This window comes from Entelurus aequoreus, linkage group LG06 (assembly GCF_033978785.1).
Source record: "Entelurus aequoreus isolate RoL-2023_Sb linkage group LG06, RoL_Eaeq_v1.1, whole genome shotgun sequence".
Taxonomy (NCBI): Eukaryota; Metazoa; Chordata; class Actinopteri; order Syngnathiformes; family Syngnathidae; genus Entelurus; species Entelurus aequoreus.
This window is the reverse complement of record NC_084736.1, coordinates 6,119,582-6,146,530: the sequence shown is the minus strand read 5'-3', so window position 1 is coordinate 6,146,530 and position 26,949 is coordinate 6,119,582. Positions and strand designations below refer to the sequence as shown.

General features: G+C 33.2%; 1 protein-coding gene and 1 long non-coding RNA gene across 3 annotated transcripts in view; both read left to right on the top strand.

Moving 5' to 3' along the window:
* The window catches only part of LOC133651782 (protein shisa-8), a 648,746-nt gene that overhangs the window by 143,225 nt on the left and 478,572 nt on the right, over positions 1-26,949 (top strand). The gene's annotated exons all lie outside the window — the stretch shown is intronic.
* LOC133651784 (uncharacterized) overlaps positions 1-26,949 on the top strand; it is a 59,263-nt gene that overhangs the window by 22,732 nt on the left and 9,582 nt on the right. Inside the window, exon 4 of the long non-coding RNA XR_009826489.1 lies at positions 3,978-4,122. This is a non-coding gene — a long non-coding RNA (uncharacterized LOC133651784). The remainder of the gene's footprint in view (positions 1-3,977; positions 4,123-26,949) is intronic.

Here is a 26,949-nt window from a genome sequence, read left to right as displayed (position 1 = left end):
TCAAAATTGATTATTAATTTACTTATCTGTTTATTTTCTGTTTCAACATGTTCTATCTACACTTTTGTTAAAATGTAATAATCACTTATTCTTCTCTTGTTTGATACTTTACATTAGTTTTGGATGATACCACACATTTAGATATCGATCCGATACCAAGTAGTTACAGGATCATACATTGGTCATATTCAAAGTCCTCATGTGTCCAGGGACATATTTACTGAGTTAATGAACATAATATGAATTATAAAAAAGATTTGTGACGCTACTTTTTGATACTTTTCTAAATAAAGGGGACCACAAAAAATGGCATTATTGGCTTTATTTTAACAACAAATGTTAGGGTACATGAAACATATGTTTATTATTGTAATGTAGTCCTTAAATAAAATAGTGAACATACCAGACAACTTGTCTTTTAGTAGTAAGTAAACAAAAAAAGACTCCTAATTAGTCTGCTGACATATGCAGTAACATATTGTGTCATTTATACACCTATTATTTTGTACACATTATTAAGTTTTTATTTACTGTTTACACGTGACAACTTAACTGGTTTTGGGTTTTGTACTTTTGTCAAAACAGAGCACACCTAAATGAGAATGTTGCTTAAACCGTCCGTGTTCGTCATAAGGTGACTAACTTCATGACTTGTTGTCGAGTAAGGTTTAAAACATGATAATGTTGCACATTGTGTGATGCAAATCATCATTTGTGTCTCTGTATCGGTGTGTGTCCCAGTTTGTAGGTTTTATTCATAGACATGCAAAAACTGTTTGATGCATGCCAAGCCAGTAGAGGGCGATGTCACTGATTAAAGAGAGACTATACGGATGTTCTGTTTTAGTCGTTTGAGCGTTCGTGTTCACTTCAAATATAACAGTATTTACCCGTAAACTATATCATTCTTTAAAAAAAAAAAAAACTATCTAGAGCGAACACACCTGTCTTCTTGGACTCCATCCTCATCAGTCTTCTGGAGGTCTCCCGGGCCTGTGACCCATCAGTTCTGCTCAGACCTCCGAGGGGTCATTCATCAATGGTCCTTGCTGCAACCCGGGGATAGATGTGGTCTGCCCTCCTCCCTGGGCATCAATCACCTGGAGGGGGACTCCTGTGCATACCCAAACAGGCCATGTCACCCTGCAGGCCTCCAGGCTACTTGGGGAACAGCAGGACAGAGTGGGAAGATACATTGAAATCAGCTAAAAGAAAAAACTATAAATGCTTAAACATAGCTAACTTAGACCACAATTACTAAAAGGGTCCCATTATGCAAAACCAACTCTTCTTAACTACCGTGTTTGGGTATTAGGGATCCCCGTATGTCCCAGAAATGTGAAAATTAACCATTGAAAAAACAATCTAGCCCTTCCAAATTTGCCACAAATGAGACGTTCCAACCAACGGTAAGTACTTGGCCACCTGCCTTGACTCACATATGAACTTGAAGTGCCATCCCATTCCTAACCCATAGGTTTCAATATGCCACCTTTTGCAGCTATTACATCTTCAAACTCTTCTGGGAAGGCTGTCCACAAGGTTGCCGAGTGTGTTTATTAGGAATTTTCCACCATTCTTCCAAAAGCGCGTTGGTGAGGTCACACACTGATGTTGGTGGAGAAGGCCTGGCTCTCAGTCTCCGTTCTAATTCATCCCAAAGGTGTTCGATCAGGTCAGGACTCTGTGCAGGCCAGTCAAGTTCATCCACACCCGTCTGTCATCCGTGTCTTTATGGACCTTGCTTTGTGCGCTGGTGCACAGTCATGTTGGAAGAGGAAGGGGCCCGTTCCAAACTGTCCCCACAAGGTTGGGAGCATGGAATTGTCCAAAATGTTTTGGTATCCTGGAGCATTCAAAGTTGATTTCAATGGAACTAAGGGGCTAAGCCAGGCCTGGCCCTAACCAACCTGGATTTTAGGTGGCGCCCCCCCCCACATCGGCAGTGAAGTGTATATACTCACAAGAAACCGAATAGCTTTGTCTTTGACCTTTTTTTTGACTTAAAGAAAGCAAATTAACATATTATATGAGAATGTTATGTTATGATTATCTTTAACCGAATCACAGCAGTGCTCAAATAAAATAAAAAAACAGCATTCCCTCTCATGTGATATTGCTTAATTAACATTAATGATGTGCACTTTAACAACTAGGCTTACAACTACACCTAATATATAAAGGGGTGGAAAAGTGACTATTACCTGCAGGGCAAACATTAGCTAACCAGAAGGCAATAATAATGTAAACAAAAAACACCTGCTTAAAAGATCTAATACAAATGTCCCTGAGGAACGTAAGGTGGGAGTACTGTAATTACCTAACGTTACATTATTATTTTCCATAACAATTTAGCCCCCTCCACAATATTAACCCGACGTTAAAACAGAACTAGCTCATTATTGATTAGCAATTGGCGAATCATGTAACATTAGCTTAATGCTAAAAAGCCAGGTTACTATCACATTCTGTAACAGACAAATAATTTCATGGAGGCTAACGTTACCTACCTGCTACCTCTGTCTTTTTCTCGTTTCTCCTCCTTTCTCTTTTTTCTTCCCTGGGCACCTGACAGTTTTGGCCGTTTTGACATCTTGTGTTGATTTTTTGGATGCGGTGACGTCCAAAAAGAGTCATGATACGGGAAGGGAGGGGGCGCACCCACGGGGGTGGAGGGGGCGTAATGTTGTAACAAATAATATTTCTATTAAATAGGCTTTACTTTGCATTTTAATTAACGTGGGATTATTTTTTGTATTTAGAAATAATAGTACCAACTTTTTTTTTTTTTTTTCTCCAACATTTGTGGCACTGGCGTGGCGCCCCCTGATGGACGGCGCCCTTAGCATTTGCCTATACGGCCTATGCCACGGGCCGGCCCTGGGCTAAGCCCAACTCCTGAAAAACAACCCCACACCATAATTCCTCCTCCACCAAAATTCACACTTGGCACAATGCAGTCCTGGTAACCTCCAAACCCAGACTGGTCCATCAGATTGCCCGATGGAAAAGTGTGATTCATCAGTCCAGAGAAGTGGCGACGTAATTTACACCACTGCATCCCACGCTTTGCATTGGACTCGGTGATGTATGGCTTAGATGCAGCTGCTCGGCCATGGAAACCCATTCCATGAAGCTCTCTGCGTACTGTACGTGGGCTAATTGGAAGGTCAGATGAAGTTTGGAGCTCTGTAGCAACTGACTGTGCAGAAAGTCTTTGCACTATGCTGACCTCTCTGTCAGTTCACGTGGCCTACCACTTGGTGGCTGAGTTGCTGTTGTTCCCTAACTCTTCACTTTTCTTCTAATAAAGTTGACTTCGGAATATTTAGGAGCAAGGAAATTTCCCGACTGGATTTGTTGGCATCCTATGACAGTTCCACGCTGGAAATCACTGAAAGCGGCCCATTCTTTCGCAAATATTTGTAGAAACAGTCTCCATGCCTAAGTGCTTGATTTGATACACCGGGCCAAGTGATTAGGACAACTGGTTCTCATCATTTGGATGGGTGGCCAAATACTTTTGGCAATATAGTGTACGTTGCCTTAATTACGTCAGCGGATATCTCCATGTATGGTTTACCCGAAGAGCTTTGTCGTCAGTCAATCAAAGTTTGCTTATATAGCCCTTAATCACAAATGTCTCAAAGGGCTGCACAAGCCACAACAAAAAGAAAAATCTCAACCCAATGGGGCACAATGGTCAGCGCTCTTGTTTTAGTTCCACTTCCTGCAGGTCTCCCTGAGCGCTGGTTCCCTCACCTGTCTCTGATTGGCAGCCTGGCACACCTGGTTGCAGTCGCCAATCAGGCTGCTATTCACGCCTGCCTCGCCCTCCAGTCAGGGCTCGAGGATTGTTTCTTTGTGAAATGTTACTTACTCGGTTTGCCGTAGGCTGCTATGTTTGTGTTGCACCTGGAATGTAATTAAATACTTGTCCTGCTTGCACGTCATCCTCCGGTTTCCTCCATCTTGAGGTCACAACTACTGGAGCCGTGCGGGACCCTGACGGAATCCTCGAGCCAGGAAGTGACCTCGCGGGGATGCCAGTCTGAGCCGACATTTTGGACCGCACATTTCCTGGAGGACATGAAGGCCAGGTTTGTGCGGTTCCAACCCACGGTAAGCTCACTCCTTCTCCCTCCGACTCTCCAGTGGGACGTTGAACGCCGCTTCCTGCCTCGTCTCATTGCTGGTTTTACCAGCAGAGCAGCATGTTCGGCAGCGCACACACACAGAGTACTTACAAGCAGACACAGTGTGTAGACAGAAAAGGGAGAACGGACGCATTTTGGCTTCAAAAGTAAAGATAAAGGTGAAGTTATAACACTGAAACACCCTCAGTCGGCAGTGTTTTAGCTACTTCTAAATCACTAATCCTCGTCTCCATGGCGACAAATAAAGTAAGTTTCTTACAAGTATCATTATCACTGGAGGACGAGGAACAGCTAAACATGCTTCACTACACACCGTAGGAGGATACAATAGCTCACCGGCTTCACAATATAAACAAATGCTACGGGTGGATCTACACCTGACATCCACTGTAATGATACCAAGTACAAGAGTCGATACTACTATGATTACATCGATATTTTTATCATCACACAATCTTTTTTAAAAATTCTTATTATGTTTATAAAGTCAGTAAATACGTCCCTGGACACTTGAGGACTTTGAATATGACCAATGTATGATCCTGTAACTACTTGGTATCGGATCCATACCTAAATGTGTGGTATCATCCAAAACTAATGTAAAGTATCAAAGAAGAGAAGAATAAGTGATTATTACATTTTAACAGAAGTGTAGATAGAACATGTTAAAGGAGAAAGTAAGCAGATATTAACAGTAAATGAACAAGTAGATTAATAATTAATTTTTACAGCTTGTCCTTAATAATGTGTACAAAATAATAGGTGTATAAATGACACAATATGTTACTGCATATGTCAGCAGACTAATTAGGAGTCTTTGTTTGTTTACTTACTACTAAAAGACAAGTTGTCTAGTATGTTCACTATTTTATTTAAGGACTAAATTACAATAATAAACATATGTTTAATGTACCCTAAGATTTTTTGTTAAAATAAAGACAATAATGCCATTTTTTTGTGGTCCCCTTTATTTAGAAAAGCATCGAAATACATTTTGGTACCGGTACCGGTCCCAAAATATTGGTATCAGGACAACCCTAGTATGCTAGCGATCCCCCCGCCTCCACCCGCAGAGACAAAAACAGCGGTATGAATGACTAGAAGGTTTACTCCGTTTCTTTCATTTTGCTATCGATGGCTCAAAAATTGATGAGAACATTTTGATCGGGACTTTACTTTTTACTCACATTTGCGACTAGAAATAGATTGTGCGAGTACTAAATTTTTTTTAAAAAGGACCACGTACGCGAATACAGCTTTTAGCCCGGAAATGTGCATTTTGCTCCTAAAATAAATCCATCCAAAGTTGATCAGACTACGTTAAAATGTATGGCATGTTCGAAATAAACTAAAATAACCAAATTGGACAAGTGATTGACGCGGAAGTGAATGCACAACGGCTGCTGAACTATACTGCCATCTACAGTAAGGCAATCCTGTTGCCACTTGTCCTTAATAATGTGTACAAAATAATAGGTGTATAAATGACACAATATGTTACTGCATATGTCAGCAGACTAATTAGGAGTCTTTGTTTGTTTACTTACTACTAAAAGACAAGTTGTCTATAGGGATGTCCGATAATGGCTTTTTGCCGATATCCGATATTCCGATATTGTCCAACTCTTTAATTACCGATACCGATATCAACCGATATATGCAGTCGTGGAATTAACACATTATTATGCCTAATTTGGACAACCAGGTATGGTGAAGGTACTTTTTAAAAAAATTAGTAAAATAAGATAAATAAATTAAAAACATCTTCTTGAATAAAAAACAAAGTGCAATATAAAAACAGTTACATAGAAACTAGTAATGAATGAAAATGAGTAAAATTAAGTGTTAAAGGTTAGTACTATTAGTGGACCAGCAGCACGCACAATCATGTGTGCTTACGGACTGTATCCCTTGCAGACTGTATTGATATATATTGATATATAATGTAGGAAGCAGAATATTAATAACAGAAAGAAACAACCCTTTTGTGTGAATGAGTGTAAATGGGGGAGGGAGGTTTTTTGGGTTGGTGCACTAATTGTAAGTGTATCTTGTGTTTTTTATGTGGATTTAATAAAATAATTAAAAAAAAAAAAAAAAACGATACTGATAATAAAAAACCGATACCGATAATTTCCGATATTACATTTTAACGCATATATCGGCCGATAATATCGGCAGGCCGATATTATCGGACATCTCTAATTATTATGCCTAATTTGGACAACCAGGTATGGTGAAGATAAGGTACTTTTTTTTAAAAATTAATCAAATAAAATAGGATAAATAAATTAAAAACATTTTCTTGAATAAAAAAGAAAGTACAACAATATAAAAACAGTTACATATAAACTAGTAATTAATGAAAATTAGTAAAATTAACTGTTAAAGGTTAGTATTATTAGTGGACCAGCAGCACGCACAATCGTGTGTGCTTACGGACTGTATCCCTTGCAGACTGTATTGATATATATTGATATATAATGTAGGAAGCAGAATATTAATAACAGAAAGAAACAACCCTTTTGTGTGAATGAGTGTAAATGGGGGAGGGACGTTTTTTGGCTTGGTGCACTAATTGTAAGTGTATCTTGTTTTTTATGTTGATTTAATAAAATAAAATTAAAAAAAACAAAAAAACGATACCGATAATTTCCGATATTACATTTTAACGCATATATCGGCCGATAATATCGGCAGGCCGATATTATCGGACATCTCTAATTATTATGCCTAATTTGGACAACCAGGTATGGTGAAGATAAGGTACTTTTTTAAAAAATGAATCAAATAAAATAGGATAAATAAATTAAAAACATTTTTTTGAATAAAAAACAAAGTAAAACAATATAAAAACAGTTACATAGAAACTAGTAATGAATGAAAATTTGTAAAATTAACTGTTAAAGGTTAGTACTATTAGTGGAGCAGCAGCACGCACAATCATGTGTGCTTACGGACTGTATCCCTTGCAGACTGTATTGATATATATTGATATATAATGTAGGAAGCAGAATATTAATAACAGAAAGAAACAACCCTTTTGTGTGAATGAGTGTAAATGGGGGAGGGAGGTTTTTTGGCTTGGTGCACTAATTGTAAGTGTATCTTGTGTTTTTTATGTGGATTTAATAAAATAAAATAAAAAATAAAAATAAAAACGATACCGATAATTTCCGATATTACATTTTAACGCATATATCGCATTTATCGCATATAATTAGAGATGTCCGATAATATCGGCCTGCCGATATTATCGGACATCTCTAATTATTATGCCTAATTTGGACAACCAGGTATGGTGAAGATAAGGTACTTTTTAAAAAAATGAATCAAATAAAATAGGATAAATAAATTAAAAACATTTTTTTGAATAAAAAACAAAGTAAAACAATATAAAAACAGTTACATAGAAACTAGTAATGAATGAAAATTTGTAAAATTAACTGTTAAAGGTTAGTACTATTAGTGGAGCAGCAGCACGCACAATCATGTGTGCTTACGGACTGTATCCCTTGCAGACTGTATTGCTATATATTGATATATAATATAGGAACCAGAATATGGGTTGGTGCCCTAATTGTAAGTGTATCTTGTGTTTTTTATGTGGATTTAATTAAAAAAACAAAACAAAAAAAAAACAAACGATACTGATAATAAAAAAACCGATACCGATAATTTCCGATATTACATTTTAACGCATTTATCGGACATCTCTAATAATTTCCGATATTACATTTTTAAAGCAAATATCGGCAGTCCGATATAATCGGACATCTCTAGTTTGTACAAAGTAGAATTCTGTTAAAAGCAACTGCTTTTAAAGACGTTGGTGGGTTGATTGCGTCACACATTATTTTGTGTGGTTTTCACAAAGATGTTTAAAAGACAAGAAGACTCCGTGTGAGGATGAATGTGTGGCGACTAGAAGAGAAGGGGAGCTGTAATTATAGGAGCACTGATGCAACAAAGCAGAAAGAGCCATCCACAGGAGAAAGACAAGAAAGTTGAATCAGGATAGTTTTGGTGTCAGAGCTCAAGTTGTTGACTCGGCGGCTGACATGCCTCCACCTAAATGTTTACTTCAGCGAGCTGCAGTCGCCGCCTATTAAGTCTTCTAATTAATGACGACTATTATTAGAAGCATGCTGCCGGTGGGGAGTTAGAGGGCTTCTTGCACATCTTTGATTGTGCTTCCTCCCAGCTGCCCTCTGGTAAAGTAGCGCTCTTTGCAACAATGCAGCAGATAAACTACTTTTTTACAGCCACATTCTTCTTTGCATCACAAACTTGTCAACAAATGGCACAAAGTTAGGCCGCGTTCACACTTTTGTGGTTGGCTCGTCTGCTCCAAAACATGTTTTATATAAGTGTTATCAAGCACAGGACACTAAACTACTTGTAGGGTTCTTTTATTCTCAAAGGTACATTTTGGTGGTTGAACCCTATGTAAATGAAATAATAATAAAAGGTTTAGGTCTGGGTATTAGTCACAAGTTACAAAGGAGGGGTTCCCTTTACACAACACACCTTATGTTCTAAAAACTATCAATCATATTCAACTTTGGTGTGACACATTAAAATAAACATTACATACAAGAACATGTTATTAGTACCTTGTAGTATTATTAGTACCTTGTATGTAGTGTTATTAGTACCTTGTAGTATTATTAGTACCTTGTATGTAGTGTTATTAGTACCTTGTAGTGTTATTAGTACCTTGTATGTAGTGTTATTAGTACCTTGTATGTAGTGTTATTAGTACCTTGTAGTATTATTAGTACCTTGTATGTAGTGTTATTAGTACCTTGTAGTGTTATTAGTACCTTGTATGTAGTGTTATTAGTACCTTGTATGTAGTGTTATTAGTACCTTGTAGTGTTATTAGTACCTTGTAGTGTTATTAGTACCTTGTATGTAGTGTTATTAGTACCTTGTATGTAGTGTTATTAGTACCTTGTATGTAGTGTTATTAGTACCTTGTATGTAGTGTTATTAGTACCTTGTATGTAGTATTATTAGTACCTTGTAGTATTATTAGTACCTTGTATGTAGTGTTATTAGTACCTTGTATGTAGTGTTATTAGTACCTTGTAGTGTTATTAGTACCTTGTAGTATTATTAGTACCTTGTATGTAGTGTTATTAGTACCTTGTAGTGTTATTAGTACCTTGAAGTATTATTAGTACCTTGTATGTAGTGTTATTAGTACCTTGTATGTAGTGTTATTAGTACCTTGTAGTGTTATTAGTACCTTGTATGTAGTGTTATTAGTACCTTGTAGTGTTATTAGTACCTTGTATGTAGTGTTATTAGTACCTTGTAGTGTTATTAGTACCTTGTAGTGTTATTAGTACCTTGTATGTAGTGTTATTAGTACCTTGTAGTGTTATTAGTACCTTGTAGTATTATTAGTACCTTGTATGTAGTGTTATTAGTACCTTGTATGTAGTGTTATTAGTAATAATAATAATAATAATACCTGGGATTTATATAGCGCTTTTCTAAGTACCCAAAGTCGCTTTACATGTTAAAAACCCATCATTCATTCACACCTGGTGGTGGTAAGCTACTTTCGTAGCCACAGCTGCCCTGGGGTAGACTGACGGAAGCGTGGCTTGATTAGTACCTTGTATGTAGTGTTATTAGTGCCTTGTAGTGTTATTAGTACCTTGTAGTGTTATTAGTACCTTGTAGTATTATTAGTACCTTGTATGTAGTGTTATTAGTACCTTGTATGTAGTGTTATTAGTACCTTGTAGTATTATTAGTACCTTGTATGTAGTGTTATTAGTACCTTGTAGTGTTATTAGTACCTTGTATGTAGTGTTATTAGTACCTTGTAGTGTTATTAGTACCTTGTATGTAGTGTTATTAGTACCTTGTATGTAGTATTATTAGTACCTTGTATGTAGTGTTATTAGTACCTTGTAGTGTTATTAGTACCTTGTATGTAGTGTTATTAGTACCTTGTAGTGTTATTAGTACCTTGTATGTAGTGTTATTAGTACCTTGTATGTAGTGTTATTAGTACCTTGTAGTGTTATTAGTACCTTGTATGTAGTGTTATTAGTACCTTGTAGTGTTATTAGTACCTTGTATGTAGTGTTATTAGTACCTTGTAGTGTTATTAGTACCTTGTAGTGTTATTAGTACCTTGTAGTGTTGTCCCAGTACCAAAATGTATTTCAATAATTTTCAGTATTTTTCTAAATAAAGGGGACCACAAAAAAATGTCATTATTGTCTTTATTTTAACAACAAATCTTAGTGTACATGAAACATATGTTTATTATTGCAATTTAGTCCTTAAATAAAATAGTGAACATACTAGACAACTTGTCTTTTAGTAGTAAGTAAACAAAGACTCCTAATTAGTATGCAGTAACATATTGTGTCATTTATGCACCTATTATTTTGTACACATTATGAAGGACAAGTCAAATATTACAGACCAATATTTAAGAGGGTCACCGCTTTGTGAAGAAATGCGTGAGCAAATTGTCGAATTTAGGAATTTAACCATGTACGGTCCGTAATATCAAAAGGTTCAGAGAATCTGGAGAAATCACTGCACGTAAGGAAAGATATTAGGGACCTTTGATCCCTCTGGCAATACTTCATTAAAAAGCAACATCAATGTGTAAAGGATATCACCGCATGGGCTCAGGAACACTTCAGAAAACTACTGTGAGTAACTACACTTTAACGCTACATCTGTAAGTGCAAGTTAAAACTCTAATATGCAAAGCCAAAGCCATTTATCAACAACACCCGGAAACGCCGCCGGCTTCGCTGGGCCCCGAGCTCATCTAAGATGGACTGATACAAAGTGGAAAAGTGTTCTGTGGTCTGACGAGTCCACAGTTCTAATTGTTTTTGGAAACTGTGGACGTCGTGTCCTCTGTATCGAAGAGGAAAAGAACCATCTGGATTGTTCTAGGTGCAAAGTGTAAAAGCCAGCATGTGTGATGGTATGGGGGTGTATTAGTGCCCAAGACGTGGGTAACTTACACATCTGTGAAGGCGCCATTAATGCTGAAAGGTACATACAGCTTTTGGAGCAACATATGTTGTATATCATGGACGCCCCTGCTTATTTCAGCAAGACAATGCCAACAGTGTTACAACAGCGTGGCTTCGTAGTAAAAGAGTGCGGGTACTAGACCGGCCTGCCTGTAGTCCAGACCTGTCTCCCATTGAAAATGACTTTGAGTTGCACATGAATCTTCTGCATTCAAAGTGTGTCTCTGCTAATAAGTCTACCTTCGTTAAGCGTTCATATTTGCAGGTCTGACCTCAACCCCGGCAGAACACATCAGTGTTTCCCACACATTCATTTATTTGTTGCGGCCCGCCACGAAAGAATTAAGGCCGCCACAAAAAAAAATTTTTTTTTTTATTTATTTTTTTGTGTGTGTCCTGTCAAGCTTCTCAGGCAAATCATATAGTTGATGTAGATGCCCATATCAGCTGTTCAGATTTACTTTACAAAAGTGTAGGATCAAGATTTTTGGAGCTCTTTTTCAGTGGATCAGATGTTTGATGAAGCTCTGTGTCTATCTACCACCACTACTGTTTCCTGTTTATTTGTTACTGACTGTGGCAGGACACCTCTGCCTCTGTTTCACTTTATGTTGCTGGTAAATAATATGGTTGTAGTAGTAGGCTAAAGTTAAATTATTTAGTATGCACTAATTAAAGGGGCAGAGCTTTAAGAGACATTTTAGCTAGGGATGTCCGATAATGGCTTTTTGCCGATATTGTCCAACTCTTTAATTACCGATACCGATATCAACCGATACCGATATCAACCGATATATGCAGTCGTGGAATTAACACATTATTATGCCTAATTTGAACAACCAGGTATGGTGAAGATAAGGTACTTTTTAAAAAAATTAATCAAATAAAATAAGATAAATAAATTAAAAACATTTTCTTGAATAAAAAAAGAAAGTAAAACAACATAAAAACAGTTACATAGAAACTAGTAATTAATGAAAATGAGTAAAATTAACTGTTAAAGGTTAGTACTATTAGTGGAGCAGCAGCACGCACAATCATGTGTGCTTACGGACTGTATCCCTTGCAGACTGTATTGATATATATTGATATATAATGTAGGAACCAGAATATTAATAACAGAAAGAAACAACTAGGGATGTCCGATAATGGCTTTTTGCCGATATTCGATATGCCGATATTGTCCAACTCTTTAATTACCGATACCGATATCAACCGATACCGATATCAACCGATATATACAGTCGTGGAATTAACACATTATTATGCCTAATTTGGACAACCAGGTATGGTGAAGATAAGGTACTTTTTTAAAAAATGAATCAAATAAAATAAGATAAATAAATTAAAAACATTTTCTTGAATAAAAAAAGAAAGTAAAACAATATAAAAACAGTTACATAGAAACTAGTAATTAATGAAAATGTGTAAAATTAACTGTTAAAGGTTAGTACTATTAGTGGAGCAGCAGCACGCACAATCATGTGTGCTTACGGACTGTATCCCTTGCAGACTGTGTTGATATATATTGATATATAATGTAGGAACCAGAATATTAATAACAGAAAGAAACAACCCTTTTGTGTGAATGGGGGAGGGAGGTTTTTTGGGTTAGTGCACTAATTGTAAGTGTATCTTGTGTTTTTTATGTGGATTTAATAAAAAAAAAATTTAAAAAAAAAAACCGATACTGATAATAAAAAAAACGATACCGATAATTTCCGATATTACATTTTAACGCATTTATCGGCAGACCGATATTATCGGACATCTCTAGAAACAACCCTTTTTGTGTGAATGAGTGTAAATGGGGGGAGGGAGGTTTTTTGGGTTGGTGCACTAATTGTAAGTGTATCTTGTGTTTTTTATGTGGATTTAATTAAAAAAAAAAAAAAAAAACGATACTGATAATAAAAAAAACGATACCGATAATTTCCGATATTACATTTTAGCGCATTTATCGGCCGATAATATCGGCAGACCGATATTATCGGACATCTCTAATTTTAGCTTTTATATTTTATAAGATATATTTTTTGTAAGAACCACAATTAATAAATATATTTCAGTGAATAACTTATTGTTCAAATCTGTATATAAATATGTACATAAAGTGTTGTAATTACATTGTAAAATGGATGGATGGACATTTAAAACAAAACTGCTATTATTAATTAGTAAGTATACATTTTTTGAGCCTCTTAGAGAAAATCATATCATCGTAGTAAATTATGCAAATTACTCGATGATGTCATGGTGACCACGCCCATAACCACGCCCCCACCGCCACAGGTATCTTGGCAGTTTATGGGAAACACTGCACATCCGTCTGTCACGTCGCCACATTTCAGAACATTTTTAAAGACGGACTAAACCGCCTCTGTCAACCGCCTTTGTAACTTGGTTAACGATAAATCTCTCGCCTTGCGCGGCCAATAACATACCCAGCTGTTTTATTGGCCTCATAAACAGTCGCGATTAAATACCTTTTGATTTTAAGGAGGCAGCGCGCCGTTACAGTACTCATAATAATAATAACAAGCACAACTCAAAGGGGTTATCTTTCAGAACAACACTGATGCTTTTATGCAAAAACGAGGGGAGCGTTTGAGGACAGGCGACGTGCTCAGAAATATGAAAGCGTTTGCCTCCATGCAGAACAAGCAACGCCACCAACATGGCCACAGTGTTCAAATCAATGTGGTTTGAAATGCAAATAAAGGGAAATAATCGAAAAAAGTCAAGTGCAAACTAAGGTTGTACGGTATACTGGTATTAGTATAGTACCGCCATACTAATGACTCATTTTCAGTACGATACCGCGTCGAAGTCACGTCATGACATTGCTGGTTTTACCAGCAGAGGAGCATGTTCGGCAGTGCACACACACAGAGTACTTACAAGCAGACACAGTGTGTAGACAGAAAAGGGAGAACGGACGCATTTTGGCTTAAAAAGTAAAGATAAAGGTGAAGTTATAACACTGAAACACCCTCAGGAAGAGGCTAAAGTCCACCCTCAGTCGGCAGTGTTTTAGCTACTTCTAAATCACTAATCCTGGTCTCCATGGCGACAAATAAAGTAAGTTTCTTACAAGTAGCATTATCACTGGAGGGCGTGGAATAGCTAAACATGCTTCACTACACACCGTTGCTCACCGGCATCAAAATGTAAACAAACACCATGGGTGGATCCACTGTAATGATACCAAGTACAGGCACGTACCTAGTCGATACTACTATGATTACGCCGATATTTTTTAGCATCACAAAATCTTTTTGCGTTCTTTGAACATTTGTATTATGTTTATAAACTCAGGAAATACGTCCCTGGACACATGAGGACTTTGAATATGACCAATGTATGATCCAGATTAATACCCAAATTTGTGGTAATAATAATAATAGATTTTATTTGTAAAAAGCACTTTACATTGAGTAAACAACCTCAAAGTGATACAGTGTATTAAAAAAAAAAGATAATAAAAATACAATTAAAATAAAAACTAGAACAGCCAAATAGCTAAAACTAGTATGCATATATCTAAAAAAAATACTTTTTAAGCCTTTTTTAAAAGCATCCACAGTCTGTGGTGCCCTCAGGTGGTCAGGGAGAGCGTTCCACAGACTGGGAGCGGCGGAGCAGACAGGTATCATCCAAAACTCATGTAAAGTATCAAAGAAGAGAAGAATAAGTGATTATTACATTTTAACAGAAGTGTAGATAGAACATGTTGAAAGAGAAAGTAAGCAGATATTAACAGTAAATGAACAAGTAGATTAATAATCCATTTTTTACCGCTTGTCCTTAATAATGTGGACAAAATAATAGGTGTATAAATGACACAATATGTTACTGCATATGTCAGCAGACTAATTAGGAGTCTTTGTTTGTTTACTTACTACTAAAAGACAAGTTGTCTTGTATGTTCACTATTTTATTTAAGGACTAAATTGCAATAATAAACATATGTTTAAAGTACCCTAAGATTTGTTGTTATAATAAAGCCAATAATGACATTTTTTGTGGTGCCCTTTATTTAGAAAAGTACCGAAAAGTGTCCAAATTATTTTAGTACCGGTACCAAAATGTTGGTGTCATTACAACACTGGTGCAAACAAAGAGCCCTGAAATTTGAAAATCACAAACAGAACATTTAGCAAACTGTTTACCAAAACATGTAACAAAGCACACAATGTTTCTCGCCTTCCTGTCGGTCGTTTTTTCTTAATAATGATCTCACAAGACCCTCGGGTGCCGTGAATGTCAATCGAGTGACCAAAGTCAGGTCTCAGTGAAGATTGATGATCGATCATTTTTAGGTCTATTTTTTTTAACTCCTCCCACCCCAACCAATGACTGTTTTCACTGCTGGACTCCAGAGGGAGGTTCCGCAGCCTCCGAAGCAGAACCTCCAGGTTCTGTAACAGCTTCTTCCCTCAGGCTGTGAGACTCTTGAACGCATCATAATAATCCCCTCAATTCTCCCCCAAAAATGGATTAACTGGCTGGAATATAAAGACAATATAACATACATCCATAAACATGGATGCATATGCAAAGTGCAATATATTTATCTGTACAGTAATCTATTTATTTATATCTGCACCTTATTGCTCTTTTATCCTGCACTACCATGAGCTAATGCAACAAAATGTCGCTCTTATTTGTACTGTAAAGTTCAAATTTGAATGACGATAAAAAGGAAGTCTAAGTCTAGTTAATGCCTGCACTGCAAAAAGTCAGTGTTCAATAACAAGGGAAAAACAAAAATCAGGCGTATTTTACTTGAACTAAGCAAAATTATCTGCCAATAAAACAAGAAAATTTGGCTTGTCAAGACTTTCCAAAACAAGTCAAATTAGCTAGCCTCAATGAACCCCAAAAATACATTAAAATAAGTATATTCTCACTTATAACAAGTGCACTTTGCTTGGTAGAAAAAAAAAAGAGACCTTTTTGCTCAATATGTTGACAAATATTCTTAAATGAAGTAAATGCTAGTGCCATTATCTTGACATAATGATATTACATTTCTTGAAACCAGCAAACTTACACTAAAAACGAGTTTATTGTTCTTAATGGAAAGGCAAAAAGGCAACGCTCAAGCAAATCATATTGTCTAAAAATGCATTTTCCCATCGATAACATGACATCATCGCACCAAGTGCGTGCTCTTTCAGTCAATTAGTGAGCAAGGAATATAGTATATATATATATATATATATATATATATATATATATATATATATATATATATATATATATAGATATATATATATATATATATAGATATATATATATATATATATATATATATATATATATATATATATATATATATATATATATATATATATATATATATATATATATATATATATATATATATATATATTTACAGCACGGGCCCCAGCCATTTTTTTATTTTATTGTAATTTTGAAGAATTTATCTGAATGTGCATGAACTATTTCTGTTCAAAATTGTTTTGAAATGTCACATGTTAAATGTTTAAATATTAAAGGCCTACTGAAATGATTTTTTTTTATTTAAACGGGAATAGCAGCTCCATTCTATGAGTCATACTTGATAATTTCGCGATATTGCCATATTTTTGCTGAAAGGATTTAGTAGACAAAATCGACGATAAAGTTCGCAACTTTTGCTCGCTGATAAAAAAAGCCTTGCCTGTACTGGAAGTAGCGTGACGTCACAGGAGCTAGTATTCCTCACAATTCCCCGTTGTTTACAATGGAGCGAGAGAGATTCGGACCGAGAAAGTGGTGATTACCCCATTAATTTGAGCGAGGATGAAAGATTCGTAGATGAGGAACGTTACAGTGAAGGACTTGAGAGGCAGCGATGGACGTATCTTTTTTCGCTCTGACCGTAACTTAGGTACAAGCTGGCTCATTGGATTCCACACTTTCTCCTTTTTCTATTGTGGATCACAGATTTGTATTTTAAACCACCTGGGATACTATATCCTCTTGAAAATGAGAGTCGAGAACGCGAAATGGACATTCAGTGCCTTTTATCTCCACGACAATACATCGGCGAAATGCTTTAGCTACGCGCTAACGTGATAGCATCGTGCTTTAACTGCATATAGAAACAAAAAAATAAACCTCTGACTGGAAGGATAGATAGAAAATCAACAATACTATTAAACCGTGGACATGTAAATACACGGTTAATGCTTTCCAGGCTGGCGAAGGTTAACAATGCTGTGCTAACGACGCCATTGAAGCTAACTTAGCAACGGGACCTCACAGAGCTATGCTAAAAACATTAGCTCTCCACCTACGCCAGCCAGCCCTCATCTGCTCATCAACACCCGTGCTCACCTGCGTTCCAGCGATCGGCAGAAGGACGAAGGACTTCACCCGATGCGTTTGGCGGCCCGGAGACGTAGGAAGTCAAGGTGAGGTCGGCGGCTAGCGCTCCAACAAAGTCCTCCTGGTTGTGTTGCTGTAGTCCGCTGCTAATACACCGATCCCACCTACAACTGTCTTCTTTGCAGCCTTCATTGTTCATTAAACAAATTGCAAAAGATGTCCAGAATACTGTGGAATTATGAAATGAAAACAGAGCTTTTTGTATAGGATTCTACGGGGTACCATAACTTCCGTTACTCGGACTTCGTCACGCGCATACGTCATCATACCGCAACGTTTCAGCCGGATATTTCCCGGGAAGTTTTAAATGTCACTTTATAAGTTAACCCGGCCGTATTGGCATGTGTTGCAATGTTAAGATTTCATCATTGATATATAAACTATCAGACTGCGTGGTCGCTAGTAGTGGCTTTCAGTAGGCCTTTAACTGTCAGTTTAATTATGAGACACAATTGTGTCAAAGTCATGTCTTTTTTATTTCATGCTTGAAATAAGAATTGATTACTTTAAAAAACTAGTTTTCTACTTGTGAGTGTTGATGACACAACAGTTGATATTCTAGTTTCAAGCATGTTTTACTCAACATAGCTCATCAAATCTCAGCAACAAGCTGGAATATCTTACTGAGATCATCTAGGAGCAAAACACTTAAAACGAGTAAAACACTCTAACATAAAATCTGCTTAGTGAGAAGAATGATCTTATCAGACAGAAAATAAGCAAATATCACCCTTATTTGAGATATTTCATCTTACTTAGATTTCACTTTTTGCAGTGTGGCTGGCGACCGACTGACACAAAGTGGCCACCGTTTCAACTGGAAGTAAACACTAAAAAGAGGTAAATAGCTAAAAGTCATGTTAGGGAGAAGCAAACATGTTCCACACCTGATGGAAACACAGGAAAAGTATTATTAATGACAGTAAACACAACCATAAATGAAGTAGTGGGCGCAGTCAAGCTGTAAAATGGTGTTGTGTTCAAGGACACTGGTAAATGTCCACACTTGTGCAAAAAAATACTTAATAAGTTGGTATTTTCGTGTTAATACACAGCATTAGATGTCATTAGCTGCATTATTATTAATAATAATAATAATAATAATAGATTTGGGGCGGTATGGCGTAGTGGGTTGAGGGTTGCAGGTTGGCTCCCCGCCTCTTACCATCCAAATCGCTTACCATCCAAATCACCCTCGCCCCCGGTGCCACTCACACCGGTGAATGAATGATGAATGGATGAGTTGTAAAAATGAATGATGGGTTCTCACTTCTCTGTGAAGCACTTTGAGTGCCTAGAAAAGTGCTATATAAATCTAATCCATTATTAAATGCTGACATTTCTCGTATAAAATGTATCACAATATTGCCCAAAAATGTGTTGTTTTTGTAAAATACTGACATTTTTTGGATTAAAATTGTGAGTTGTCATCATTTTGCCAAGTAAAATTCCGATGATTATTATAATATTGCCAACATTTTGAAGTTTTCTCATAAAATTGCGACTTTTGTCGAGTAAAATTGCGACTCTTTTCATAAAATTGCCAAAATGTTAAGCTTTTCTTGTAAAATTGCGACTGTTATTGAGTAAAATTCCAATTTTTATCATAATATTGCACAAATGTTCAGTTTTTATTATAATACTGCCAAAATTCAAAGTTTTTCTTGTGAAATTGTGACATTTTTCTTGTGAAATTCCAACTCATTTTTCACAACAAGCTTTTTTTATATTTGCATAGTATGTATATATTATTCATGTTGTAAATACACATCTTTATATATCTATATAAATCTAATCCATTATTAAATGCTGACATTTCTCATATAAAATTCTTACTTTTATCACAATATTGCCCAAAAATGTGTTGTTCTTGTAAAATAGTGACTTTTTTTTTTGAGTAAAATTGTGAGTTGTCATCATTTTGCCAAGTAAAATTCCGATGATTATTATAATATTGCCAACATTTTTAAGTTTTCTCATAAAATTATGACTTTTGTCGGGTAAAATTGCGACTCTTTTCATAAAATTGCCAAAATGTTAAGCTTTTCTTGTAAAATTGCGACTGTTATTGTGTAAAATTCCAACTTTTATCCACAAATGTTCAGTTTTTATTATAACACTGCCAAAATTCTAAGTTTTTTTGTGAAATTGTGACCTTTTTTTTGTGAAATTCCAACTCATTTTTCACAACAAGCTTTTTTATATTCGCATAGTATGTATATATTATTCATGTTGTAAATACACATCTTTATATATCTATATCAATATAATCCATTATTAAATGCTGACATTTCTTGTATAAAATTCTGACTTTTATCACAATATTGCCCAAAAATGTGTTGTTCTTGTAAAATAGTGACATTTTTTTTGAGTAAAATTGTGAGTTGTCATCATTTTGCCAAGTAAAATTCCGATGATTATTATAATATTGCCAACATTTTAAAGTTTTTTCATAAAATTGTGACTTTTGTCGAGTAAAATTGCGACTCTTTTCATAAAATTGCCAAAATGTGAAGCTTTTCTTGTAAAATTGCGACTGTTATTGAGTAAAATTCCAACTTTTATCCACAAATGTTCAGTTTTTATTATAATACTGCCAAAATTCTAAGATTTTTGGGAAATTGTGACCTTTTTCTTGTGAAATTGTGACATTTTTCTTGTGAAATTCCAACTCATTTTTCACAATAAGCTTTTTTTATATTTGCATAGTATGTATATATTATTCATGTTGTAAATACACATCTTTATATATCTATATCAATATAATCCATTATTAAATGCTGACATTTCTCGTATAAAATTCTGACTTATCACAATATTGCCCAAAAATGTGTTGTTCTTGTAAAATAGTGACATTTTTTTGAGTAAAATTGTGAGTTCTCATCATTTTGCCAAGTAAAATTCCGATGATTATTATAATATTGCCAACATTTTTAAGTTTTCTCATAAAATTGCGACTTTTGTCGAGTAAAATTGCGACTCTTTTCATAAAATTGCCAAAATGTTAAGCTTTTCTTGTAAAATTGCGACTGTTAGAGTAAAATTCCAACTTTTATCCACAAATGTTCAGTTTTTATTATAATACTGCCAAAATTCTAATTTTTTTTGTGAAATTGTGACCTTTTTCTTGTGAAATTCCAACTCATTTTTCACAATAAGCTTTTTTTATATTTGCATATTATGTATATATTATTCATGTTGTAAATACACATCTTTATATATCTATATCAATCTAATCCATTATTAAATGCTGACATTTCTTGTATAAAATTCTGACTTTTATCACAATATTGCCCAAAAATGTGTAGTTCTTGTAAAATAGTGACATTTTTTTTGAGTAAAATTGTGAATTGTCATCATTTTGCCAAGTAAAATTCCGATGATTATTATAATATTGCCAACATTTTTACGTTTAAATTCTTACTTTTATCACAATATTGCCCAAAATTGTGTTGTTCTTGTAAAATAGTGAAATTTTTTTTGGAGTAAAATTGTGAGTTGTCATCATTTTGCCAAGTAAAATTCTGATGATTATTATAATATTGCCAACATTTTTAAGTTTTCTCATAAAATTGTGACTTTTGTTGAGTAAAATTGCGACTCTTTTCATAAAATTGCCAAAATGTTAAGCTTTTCTTGTAAAATTGCGACTGTTATTAAGTAAAATTCCAACTTTTATCATAATATTGCACAAATGTTCAGTTTTTATTATAAAACTGCCAAAATTCTAGTTTTTTGTGAAATTGTGACCTTTTTTTGTGAAATTCCAACTCATTTTTCACAACAAGCTTTTTTATATTTGCATAGTATGTATATATTATTCATGTTGTAAATACACATCTTTATATACCTATATAAATATAATCCATTAATAAATGCTGACATTTCTCGTATAAAATTCTGACTTTTATCACAATATTGCCCAAAAATGTGTTGTTCTTGTAAAATAGTGACTTTTTTTGGAGTAAAATTGTGAGTTATCATCATTTTGCCAAGTAAAATTCCGATGATTATTATAATATTGCCAACATTTTTAAGTTTTCTCATAAAATTGCGACTTTTGTCGAGAAAAATTGCGACTCTTTTCATAAAATTGCCAAAATGTTAAGCTTTTCTTGTAAAATTGCGACTTATTGGGTAAAATTCCAACTTTTATCATAATATTGCACAAATGTTCAGTTTTTATTATAACACTGTCAAAATTCTAAGTTTTTTTTGTGAAATTGTGACCTTTTTCTTGAGAAATTCCAACTCATTTTTCACAACAAGCTTTTTTATATTTGCATAGTATGTATATATTATTCATGTTGTAAATACACATCTTTATATATCTATATCAATCTAATCCATTATTAAATGCTGACATTTCTCGTATAAAATTCTGACTTTTATCACAATATTGCCCAAAAATGTGTTGTTCTTGTAAAATAGTGACATTTTTTTTTAGTAAAATTGTGAGTTGTCATTATTTTGCCAAGTAAAATTCCGATGATTATTTTAATATTGCCAACATTTTGAAGTTTTCTCATAAAATTGCGACTTTTGTCGAGTAAAATTGCGACTCTTTTCATAAAATTGCCAAAATGTTAAGCTTTTCTTGTAAAATTGCGGCTGTTATTCAGTAAAATTCCAACTTTTATCCACAAATGTTCAGTTTTTATTATAATACTGCCAAAATTCTAAGTTTTTTTTGTGAAATTTTGACCTTTTTCTTGTGAAATTCCAACTCATTTTTCACAACAAGCTTTTTTATATTTGCATAGTATGTATATATTATTCATGTTGTAAATACACATCTTTATATATCTATATCAATCTAATCCATTATTAAATGCTGACATTTCTTGTACAAAATTCTTACTTTTATCACAATATTGCCCAAAAATGTGTTGTTCTTGTAAAATAGTGACATTTTTTTTTGGAGTAAAATTGTGAGTTGTCATCATTTTGCCAAGTAAAATTCTGATGATTATTATAATATTGCCAACATTTTTACGTTTAAATTCTTACTTTTATCACAATATTGCCCAAAATTGTGTTGTTGTTGTAAAATAGTGACATTTTTTTGGAGTAAAATTGTGAGTTGTCATCATTTTGCCAAGTAAAATTCCGATGATTATTATAATATTGACAACATTTTTAAGTTTTCTCATAAAATTGTGACTTTTGTCGAGTAAAACTGCGACTCTTTTCACAAAATTCCCAAAATGTTCAGCTTTTCTTGTAAAATTGCGACCGTTACGTTATACTGTAGCATTGAATTATATTAGTTTTCTTTGTAAGAAAGAAGTATTAGAAAAAGTAAAGTTGTAAAACAGACCTGGAAGTACACCCTCCGTCTTATATTTGAACATTTGACAACAAGTTACCATAAAAAGTCTAATTGTTTATTCATGACTTCCATTGTACGTCTGAATAGGATCTATGCATACTTGGAGGTATGAATTATTCAGGGTTTATTTCCTACACCCCTGTGGTGTGGTCAACTTGTTTTATGGTCAAAATAGGGGCTTTTAAAACAAAAAAAGACATTATGAGACTGAGGGGACGTGCAGAAAGTCTTCAATTGTGTGGTGACGTGCTCTTTTTTTTCTTGGGGAAACAGCTGGAAAATGGAATTTTTAAATCTTTAAACATTGTGGTGCAGCAGGGAGAAGAATGACTTCTTATTTTCACACAGCATAAATAAGAAGAAAAGAAAAAAAAAAGTACCTAGATGTTTTTCTCCCTGAATAGAACTACAAGGCAGGTGATGCAATGTTTATTATTAGATATGTCATTGATATTATGACATATTGGCATAGATGCATTCTATTTTGAAAGAGATACCACTCTCTTTTAATTAGAGATGTAAATGCGTTAAAATGTAATATCGGAAATTATCGGTATCGGTTTTTTTTATTATCGGTATCGTTTTTTAATTTATTTTTTTTATTTTTTATTTTTTTTACACTCATTCACACAAAAGGGTTGTTTCTTTCTGTTATCAATATTCTGGTTCCTACATTATATATCAATATATATCAATACAGTCTGCAAGGGATACAGTCTGTAAGCACACATGATTGCTGGTCCTCTAATAGTACTAACCTTTAACAGTTAATTTTACTCATTTTCATTAATTACTAGTTTCTATGTAACTGTTTTTATATTGTTTTACTTTCTTTTTTATTCAAGAAAATGTTTTTAATTTATTTATCTTATTTTATTTTTTTTTATTTTTTTTAAGTACCTTATCTTCACCATACCTGGTTGTCCAAATTAGGCATAATAATGTGTTAATTCCACGACTGTATATATCGGTTGATGTCGATATCGGTTGATATCGGTATCGGTAATGAAAGAGTTGGACAATATCGGAATATCGGATATCGGCAAAAAGCCATTATCGGACATCCCTACTTTTAATTCTATTTATTAATCCATGCATTAATTCATGTTCCTATGTATATGGCTAAAACAAATACAATAAAATATAATGTATTTATCCATCCATTTTTTTTATATCAATATTGTATATTATTCACCTTTTTCATGAAATAATTACACGTGAGGATTTGATTTAACTCAAAATATACATAATACATCATTAATTAAATAATCAATTACATTAAAGACATCAAAGATAAAATTATTTGACTTTTCCCCTTTTATTTCCGGTCATTTCTACTGTTATATTACGAATGAAGCACATGGGAAGATATCAGTTTGATCCATTGACAAAATGTCTATATAATATTTATCATTGTTCAGTCATTTTCATATTGACACTGCCAATCATTTTAAAAGCATTTTAATCGTCTTTTTAGGAATATTCCGAGCCAGAGAAGTGCCTCCAATGTGATCCCAGTCATTATATTCTGCATATTTTCTATTTTGTAGTCATATTGACTGCAAATGAGTCACAGCCAAGGGGGAGTACGTAAACGATCGTCTTTTTACACTTACAGCCGACCTCAAGGAGATAAGTTAGAATGCATTGTTACTTAGGATGCAATAGTGCCACCCAGTGAGGCTTTCACATCAACACATTGGAAGTACAGTGGCCCTCAGAGACACAAATAATGAGTATTCATCAACTAATCATTAAGAAAAATTAAATGATTGTATCTTATTAAATATCTATTCATTTAGAAAAATATTGCACTATAAATCATGGTGTTTTTCAGGTGCCTTATTTTAGTTTTAACTTTTATTATTAGTTTTTCTAATGTTCATATACATTATTACTGTATATAATTATTGAAAAATATTTAATTTAAAAACAGTAAATTATATACGGTATATAATATTTACGTAAGGCAACAGAAAAACACCTATATGTTATAATTAAATTAGTAATGTATGCATGATATGAGAAAAATGACAGTAAATAAATAAACAAATGTCAAATGTGTTAATATATTTTTTTCCAAATAGTAAAAAAAATAATTAGAATGAACAATAATCAAATAAATGTGTTTTTTTTTTAAATAGCGGTATAAAATTATATTCATAATAGTAAAATAACAATTGGGTAAAAAATAAACTACAAAATATTTCTGTGTTAAATCAATGCAATGTATCATTAGTTGTTCTAATATATACTGTATATAATTATTTTTAAATATTTAATTAGCAGTACATTATATACGGTATATAATATTTACATAAGGAAACAGAAAAACACCCATACGTTATAATTAAATTAGTCATGTATGCAAGATATCAGAAAAATGACAGAAAATAAATAAACAAATCTCAAATAAATGTGTTAATATATTTTTTCAAATAGCAAAAAAAATAATTAGAATGAACAGTCGTCAAATGTGTTATTTAAAAAAATATATATTATATTCATAATAGTAAAATAACAAGTGGGTAAAACAAACTACAAAATATTTGTGTTAAATCAATGCAATGTATCATTAGTTTTTCTAATATTCATATACATTATTACTGTATATAATTATTTTTAAATATTTAATTAAAAAACAGTACATTATATACGGTATATAATATTTACGTAAGGCAACAGAAAAACACCCATACGTTATAATTAAATTAGTCATGTATGCATGATATCAGAAAAATGACCGTAAATAAATAAACAAATGTCAAATAAATGTGTTAATATATTTTTTTCAAATAGTAAAAAAAATAATTAGAATGAACACATTTATTTTTAAATAGCGGTATAAAAATATTATATTCATAATAGTAAAATAACAAGTGGGTAAAAAATAAACTACAAAATATTTCTGTTAAATCAATGCAATGTATCATTAGTTTTTCTAATATTCATATACATTATTACTGTATATAATTATTTTTAAATATTTAATTCAAAAACAGTACATTATATACGGTATATAATATTTACGTAAGGCAACAGAAAACCACCCATACGTTATAATTAAATTAGTCATGTATGCATATCAGAAAAATGACAGTAAATAAATGAACAAATGTCAAATAAATGTGTTAATATATTTTTTCATATAGCAAAAAAAATAATTAGAATGAACAATCGTCAAATAAATGTGTTATTTTAAAAAATATATATTGTATTCATAATAGTAAAATAACAAGTGGGCAAAACAAACTACAAAATATTTCTGTGTTAAATCAATGCAATGTATCATTAGTTTTTCTAATATTCATATACATTATTACTGTATATAATTATTTTTAAATATTTAATTAAAAACAGCACATTATATACGGTATATAATATTTACGTAAGGCAACAGAAAAATACCCATACGTTATAATTAAATTAGTAATGTATGCATGATATCAGAAAAATGACAGTAAATAAATAAACAAATGTCAAATGTGTTAATATATTTTTTCCAAATAGTAAAAAAAATAATTAGAATGAACAATAATCAAATAAATGTGTTTGTTTTTTTAAATAGCGGTATAAAAATATTATATTCATAATAGTAAAATAACAAGTGGGTAAAAAATCAACTACAAAATATTTCTGTGTCAAATCAATATATAATTATTTTTAAATATTTAATTAAAAAACAGTACATTATATACGGTATATAATATTTACCTAAGGAAACAGAAAAACACCCACACGTTATAATTAAATTAGTAATGTATGCATGATATCAGAAAAATGACAGTAAATAAACAAATGTCAAATAAATGTGTTAATATATTTTTTCAAATAGCAAAAAAAATAATTACAATGAACAATCGTCAAATAAATGTTATTTTTTTAAAATAGCGGTATAAAAATATTATATTCATAATGGTAAAATAACAAGTGGGTAAAAAATCAACTACAAAATATTTCTGTGTCAAATCAATGCAATGTATCATTAGTTTTTCTAATATTCATATACATTACTGTATATAATTATTTTTAAATA